We start from the raw sequence: 7,523 nt of genomic DNA on the forward strand, positions 1-7,523 counted from the left end.
CGCACACGCACACACGCACACACACACACAAACTCAAACAAACCCACAAAAGGCACACTGAGTCACACACGGACATTAGACAATACTGCTTGTTTACAGTTTGGCGAGCTGCACCAAGCACACACATGCGTGCACGTAAAGTCACACTAAACGCCACGCTGAGAGCAGGGTGTGTTTGCTCAGTTTACCCGGACAGTGATAGAGAGTGTGTGTATGTGAGCTTGTATCCGTGTGTGTGTGTGTGTTTATGCACTAAGGAGGGATAGTGGGGCCTGCGGAGATGAGAGGGATCATATTAGGTCCTTATGCCATTAAATATATAAAAAAAAAAACAGCAATAGGAACAAGTCAATCTCATACTGTGGCTTAAATTTTATACTCCTCCAGCCTGGAGGAGAAAGTAGGTCAAACATTCTTGCAACATACTCAAAGACTTATCACTGTAAGCTTCAGGAATATTTGGCCCACATATAAATGGATCTGCACAGACATTTTTTTGTCACAAACTCCCATTTAATCCAGTATTTTTGAGCGTCCTCTCCAGGTAGTTTAGGAAAACGTACTGTGGATCTGCATTAACATTTCATCTCATGTCAATTTTTTAAATATTTGAATATGTAAAGCTGGGCCAAAATCAATAACCAATGCTCATTTACATCTTGTTGCCTTTTGTGTATGTGTTTTGGGATGAGGGGGTCATGTGGTATTTGTGTAGGAATGTGACCGTGGTATATATACAGACAGTGCAGGATTGTGGAGTGCTTATCTGAAGCAGGGAGCTGTGTGGTTGTTTCTTTTTTCTTTATTTTTTCTCAAGGTGTTGAAAGGGTAGGCAATGGTGTATAATATTGGTAAATATTGATTATTGGCTACAACAGCAATATTTGTTTTTCCTCCCAACACCATTATTAATATTGGTTATTGACCCCAATGTTCATATTTCTGCATCCCTAAACTGGTTAGTTTATGGTGTCAAGTTATATTTGCTCAAAAAAGGGTTGAATTTACATATTTCACTGTTGCATACCTGACTAATGATAAAACAAACCAAATCCGATTCACACAGCGACATGGAAAGAGCAGAGAAGATTTAAGAAGAAAAGAAGATTTGTTTTAATAGAGGAAATATATTCCACAGTATTGACCATAATTTGTTGGCTAAATAAAAAGGACAGCCAAAGAAATACTTATTCTCACAACAAAAACTTATCAAATTCATAAGAAATTGTTTTTTGAATACCACATGTGGATATCTAAAAAAAAAAACTATTTTGTTTTTGTATGCGTTTTGGGTCACAACGTTTCATAGGTATGGGTATAAATAACTCCAAAGCTGTGTCTGTAAAAACAATATAGGTGTCCTAATTTCTAACCAACAAACATGAGCCGTCCCCATTGAAGATGAAATCATTTGTTTTGACATTCAACTCTTTTTAAAAGTTTGATAACAATGAAAATGTGGTGGTCACTATTTTGAACCTTCGTAGCTTTGGCCATTTCGCACACAACAAAGCCAGGTGTAAAGCTTATTCCAGGTAGAAAATGGTGCCATCTCAACATTTTGTGCTGACCATSTGTCAGTTTGTACCTACTAATAAGGGCTTTGGCAGCTGACAGTTTAAAGTAATTTCTATATTCTATTTATAGTCTGTTGGAAGAATATATGACTCCATTAAACACTAAGTGCCAGAAGGAGGCCTCTCAAAGTTAATTTGCTTCATTGCGKGTCCTAAACTCTCATATTCTCTAAGAGTCAACTGGCTAAAATGGGCATCAGAACGCCAATCAATGAAAAGGGTCAAATGCAGAATTATGCAAGAAAGCATACTTTTGTTTTAATAATACATGAGATTTAAGCATTTTTATACCCATTTCTCTCCATAATGTGAAAATATGTTGCCAAAACCAAAATTAAAGTCTAATGTATTGTCATGGATGTGAAATTGTTTGTTCGACATATCTCGTAATGATAAGAGATCAAATTAAATTGTAATTTGGGGATCAGAAAAGTTAATATAAAAGCTCAAATATTTGGATAAATAGTGAAATGTGACATTTGAGCAATTGTGTGACTGTAGAATTGTTAAAAAAAAAAAACATACTTAACAATAACAATAACCATGCGTAAGTTGGAAACTGGGCCACAAAATATTTTAAGAAACTCATTAAGGGTCTTGTCATTTTCCCACCATTGTATACATTTAGAATTTTGGTCACTTTTCTACCAACCAACATTAATTCGTACCACCAGAGGACATTTTGCACCTGCTTTGAGACGGTTTGAAGTAACCTTGTACAATAACCCATAGTCTGCTCCAGTGAAATGTGGAAACATAATAATAAACAAATCTACCAACTGAAAGATGCTTAGAGTCATTCTGCATTATACTTCCTAGGACGGAAATAGAAACTAGGTGCAATTACAAATTTTCAAAAAATATTAAGCGATTTAATAAAATCTTACATGAGATTAGCTGCAAAAACAACTAATCGGATTTGCAGTGATTCAAATAAATCAGTACAACATGTTTGGTATTTGGGTATGGAGGAGAGGGGATTGAATAACACAGCTCAGGTACCAAATGACAAACTCACCCAGAGCCCATAAGGAATTATAATAATAATAATAATAATAAACAACAATAAGGAAAAGAACACCAGATGATTAAAATTAAGCTATTCCGTACAAACAAAAAAAGATCATGTGACAACWTAACACCAATGCAGTTAATCTAGCTCTACATCTGCAGACGGCACAAGTTTTGACACAGCAACATGGATGATTCATGGAAAGTCACAGGTACACCTGGCACACAGTTCACTCCCTCTGTCGAGGCATTTCCTGGTTTGCATGTGTCCATGCCTGCATACCTGTGCTGCTCCTCTCATGTCAAGACATATACAGCTACAGGACTGATTTGTGATTAGTCATATCAAAGCAGCACACACACATCTATACCCAAAGCTTCTCCTTTCTGAACCTCTGCCCATGCATGCCTCTCTGTAAAGATGTTTAAACTGGCAAAGATGTCAAAATGTGATGAAGAAGTGATACAGAATCCAGTCTGTAAAAGGTGGATGGGGGGACGTGAGGCAACAAACCCCGACCCACGTTGTTGGGTTCTAAGCAGACAAGTCGGTGGCAATTAATCCCCTTTAGCAGAGTCTAAATGCTCCATGCCCTCTCCCATCCGCAGCAGGCCTATGGGAGGAGGCTAACGGCTAAGCTAACGCCACTGTTAAATATTTTGGGCTCACCATCCCACCTCACCGGCTGCTCTCATCCCGGCTGCACAATGTCGAGGCATTTCCGCGCTAAAAACATAAACAAAAGCAACACTTACTTCCCGAGAGGACGGGGCTTAGGGACGTGCTAAGGCCCCAGCTGTCGGAGACCCCAATTTTGTCTTCTTTTTAGCTTATTTGAATATTTTGGTGATGGGGGAAATCGGCTCCCCCTCTGCCATTCTCCATTCTACCGACATCAACAGGTCATCCCAGGACACGCAGCAGCTGAGGGCGAGCCAGACGGAACCAGTGCGGCACGGAGCAGAGGGGGGGTCGGTGGGAGCACAACAAGGCACAATTCTTCGAAACCGGCTATCGCAAGGGGCTGCCGGGCCAAAAAAAAAAAAAAAAAAAAAGACAGACATTGAGAGACTGCTTGCTTTCTTGCAAGTTTATTGAGACCTACGGAATAAATCTGTTAAACATCATTAAAACCCAGATCTGAGAAAAGATGGGGACGAAAGTTTAAGCTGCGCCAACCTGGATCCATTTCGCTCGCATGGTTAACCCAAAAACTTTAATCGTCCCGCATCTGCTAGACCGATTTGATCCCCACTTCCGCCGCCGCCGGATCATCATCAGACCCCCCCCGACAAGACGCCCCCACGGCAAAAAAAAAAAAAAAAAAAGCAAGACACTCACCCCCTCACTGGGAAGCTGATGCAGAGCGTTGGTCTAAAGGAGGAGACGCAGCGCTCTCTCCCCCCGTTTTTCCTCGATCCGGCCGGCCATTCAGTGCGAACGGAACGGCGATAGCAGAGCCATCGAGGGCGGTACAGTATCCCGGGGGATTGCGGAACACAGAGCCACTGATCGCACAGAGCAGAGGAGGAGGAAGACAAGCATGACGCGCTCGTCACTCACTCAATCGCATGATCGTTTCGAGCGCAGCCTCATTTTGGGGGGAGACCTATCCCTGAACGGCGGAGACCGTTTGCGCATTGGCACAGCAGCGGGGCTGCATCGAGAAAGACTAGTCTCTCAGTTTCCCTGCTGCTCCCCGCCTGTCAGTGGAGAAACCCGGGGAAAAGTAGGCCGACTGGCTGAACTCATTTCAGCTCGATTAAATTCTGGGCACGCATTTGAATTAGTATCAAACCTTCTGAAAAAGGAAAAATGCTGGGCAAGAAACCTCTAAAGCCATATTGTTGTATTTTCTTATATATGCATATATCGTGACCTTAATGTGTGGATCTGTCTTATATGGTTATTTATTGTGATAGGTTTTATTCCATGCTGCATCACAGTGGCGGTTCTTGCATTAACAGCACCCTGGGCAAGCCCCTTTTTTTTTTGCCACCCCCAAGTTGTACTACACAACTGTTTGTGAAGACTGGATTTCTCCAGCTAGAAAAAGAAAAGAAAAAGAAAAGTCATGGTAATCTGTGATTCACTCTAAGGTTGTTGTCACACCCGATAGTCTGGTAGACTCTTTGATTGTGGATGAAAATTGTAGCATTCGTTACATTTTCTGCTGGTGCAGTTCGCTGTCACACTCTATTGTGTCAAACAAACCAAACCCTTTGAAAAATTTGTTCCCACCCCTTGCCTGTGGTGACGCTCCACCAAAAACCACTGAAGGAAGCTACACGAAAACCTCTGAAGAAGATACTGAGCATATCTCCTTTCTTCATGAAATGTAAAAATAAAAAAGGAGTGGTGTCAGATTTTAGCGGCTGTAGGATTTCTCCTTTGTCCTTGACAAAAAACCACGAGCCATTTCTCACTCTTGCACTTGATTAGCACATTTGTTTTTGGTTGTATTTCACTTCCTGGTCTCCTTTCCACTTGGAATTCACATATTCATTCAAACCGTGCCAGAGTTCACTTCATTTGAAACAAGATTTAGGTGTTTAACTGGACCAGAGTGTGCTTTCTGGTCTGCACCAGAGTTTGATTGCACATTCACACCACCCCAAACAAACCAGACTGTTTAGGCAAAACAAACTAGTGTTCAAATAAACCAGACTAAACAGGGTGTGAGCAATGCATCCTACATGGACTTAGTGGTACTGACATAACTTGATGTTCTTTTTCTTAGATGCAAGCAGGAGGTCCCTGCTTAACATACCAGGCTCCAACTCTCCATTGACTTCTCATGCATAAAAAGCAATRTGAAACTTGTTGTGGGTACAAATCACAGATAAATAAGTCACTTTTAAGGACAGTACTTAACTTGATCTTACTTAAAGAACAGAACTTCTTTCATGGATGTGCAATGACTTTTTTTTAGCTGAAAAGAAACTAAATTGAAGTTATTATCTGTACATAAGAGTCACTGCACAGCTTCAGCTATTACAGCTAGAAAATGTAGTAGTGAGGGACTCAGACCTGAACCTTAAGAGAGACATAAAGACAATATTAAACTCCACCTTTCATCACCTGAAGAATGTTTTCATGATCTTGAGAAACTCATACATTCATCTTCAGTCAAATTGATTTTTGCAACAGTGTCTTCACAGGTCTGCCAAAAAAAGTCACACRTATGCAGCTGCTTACGCTCTCACTAAAACTCGAAAGATAGAGCACATCACCCTGGTTCGAAAGTCCTTCCTTTGACTTCCTGTAGCTCAGAGAATAGACTTTGAAATACTTTTGTTAGTTTACACCTTAACACCAAAATAAATACATTACAGCTTTGTTGCTGTTGTATCAAACGTCCACACCACTTAGGTTTCCTAGTTCAAGTCTACTCTGGACCCTTGGATTTAAAATCATACATGGAGAAGCAGCATTCCTCTATGCATAGTTAGAATTTTTTCAACATTTTGTCCCATCATAACCTCACGTTTTGGTATATTATGTTAAAATTTTGTGTGATAGAGAAACATTAAGTAGTGAAAAATTGTGCAGTGGCTGCAAAATGATAGCATTCAAAATGTTCTGTGAACCGTCTGGCAGCATCCGACTGGTTCTCCAAGGACAAACGAGAAATGTACTGCCTTCCTTTTGTATGCTGACTAATAATTTCAATTAGGATTTGCTATTTTAAATGTTGAATTTCTTTGCTATTTCAAATTCCATCTCACTTAAGAGGAACCGTTTCCGTTGCTTAAATTTGAATGCAGAAAAATGGCAACACAGAAACTAGGTTGTGTGATTCATGTGGAATTGGATTTAACACAGAAGGAAAGCCTTTCTGACAAGCCTCTGTAAGATATATATCCATAAACTTTTCATCTCAAAGAGACTTTGATTGGTTCTTTGAAGCATATGTTTATCACTGGAACTGAACTGCTCCTTAATTGATGCAATTTTCCAGCAAGTGTTTCAAATTTGGCCRTTCTTTTCAGTTGAAGAGCTCAAAACAGATTTCCATGTATGCATGTAAATGACCTCCTCCCTAGTCTTTGTGCAACWCTTGCAGCGGGTGAGCCTATTGATTTACTAGAGCCCAGTGAACACAGGGTGCTTCTAGACTGATGTTTCCACCAGGTGTCTCCACACAGGATCTGGGCTGGTTGTGAGTGGCTGTGAATGAAACGAAGATGCAGCTGTGGAAGCTCATCTGCTAGAGGAAGGTTGGGCCCAAGCCATTTGGAGCTCAAATCTAAACTTGGAGCACAAGCAGCAGCCTAAAATATGCACACTGCGATTTAGATCACCCAGCATGTGCCAAAGGTGCCACAATTTRTATATCAAAAAGTTTCAACGTTGATATGTATAAATGCGAAAGTTGTGATCAAACCGAAGCTGCRTGCATCAAATACATCAGATCTTTATCTCCTTTTATTCTTTAATGAAATAAAAAAAAAAAACTCGCTTTTTCATGAATTAAAAATCAAATTCCCTGAGTGGGACGAGCACTGCTGAAGAAATGGTGATTGGTCTGCAGCTCAGTAGCGGCTGTGCAGGTTAACCAAGACACAACAGCGGTTTAAATTCATGTGCTAAGAATCTAAATTTATTATTTTTCAGGAACAAAATTCATTTTAGGAAACACATTTGTGATGTATGCTTTTACTATAAATTGAATGTAAAATTTTATTACATTCACAAACTTAATTACTTCAGTGATAAACTGAGAACTTTAAAATACAGTGGGGAAAAAAAGTAGGTATTTTTCTTATATTTGCTTATGAATYGCTGCATTTGTTTTAATGTGCAATTACATTTCTTTACCGGAAAATAAACAATTTTGCATTGCTTGCCCATAACAGGAGTTAATGAATTAGATGTTTTTCTCTTTAGGCCTTAAAGAAGATGACATGATTATGCTCCTAATATTGATAAGG

General features: G+C 39.9%; 1 protein-coding gene across 3 annotated transcripts in view; it reads right to left on the reverse strand.

The window, feature by feature from the left end:
* The window catches only part of nacc1a (nucleus accumbens associated 1, BEN and BTB (POZ) domain containing a), a 13,762-nt gene extending 6,557 nt beyond the window's left edge, over window positions 1-7,205 (reverse strand). Inside the window, exons 1-2 of one of the 3 annotated variants that reach the window (XM_017306061.1) lie at window positions 3,769-3,873; window positions 3,345-3,613 (exon numbers count right to left, since the gene is read on the reverse strand). The gene's annotated coding sequence lies outside the window, so the exon portion shown is untranslated. Of the gene's footprint in view, window positions 1-3,344; window positions 3,874-3,930 lie in introns of those variants that run through there. The other 2 variants (XM_017306059.1, XM_017306060.1) reach the window with 2 other exon arrangements.
* Window positions 7,206-7,523: the final 318 nt, after the last annotated feature.

The sequence above is a fragment of the Poecilia reticulata genome, linkage group LG8 (assembly GCF_000633615.1).
Source record: "Poecilia reticulata strain Guanapo linkage group LG8, Guppy_female_1.0+MT, whole genome shotgun sequence".
Lineage (NCBI taxonomy): Eukaryota > Metazoa > Chordata > Actinopteri > Cyprinodontiformes > Poeciliidae > Poecilia > Poecilia reticulata.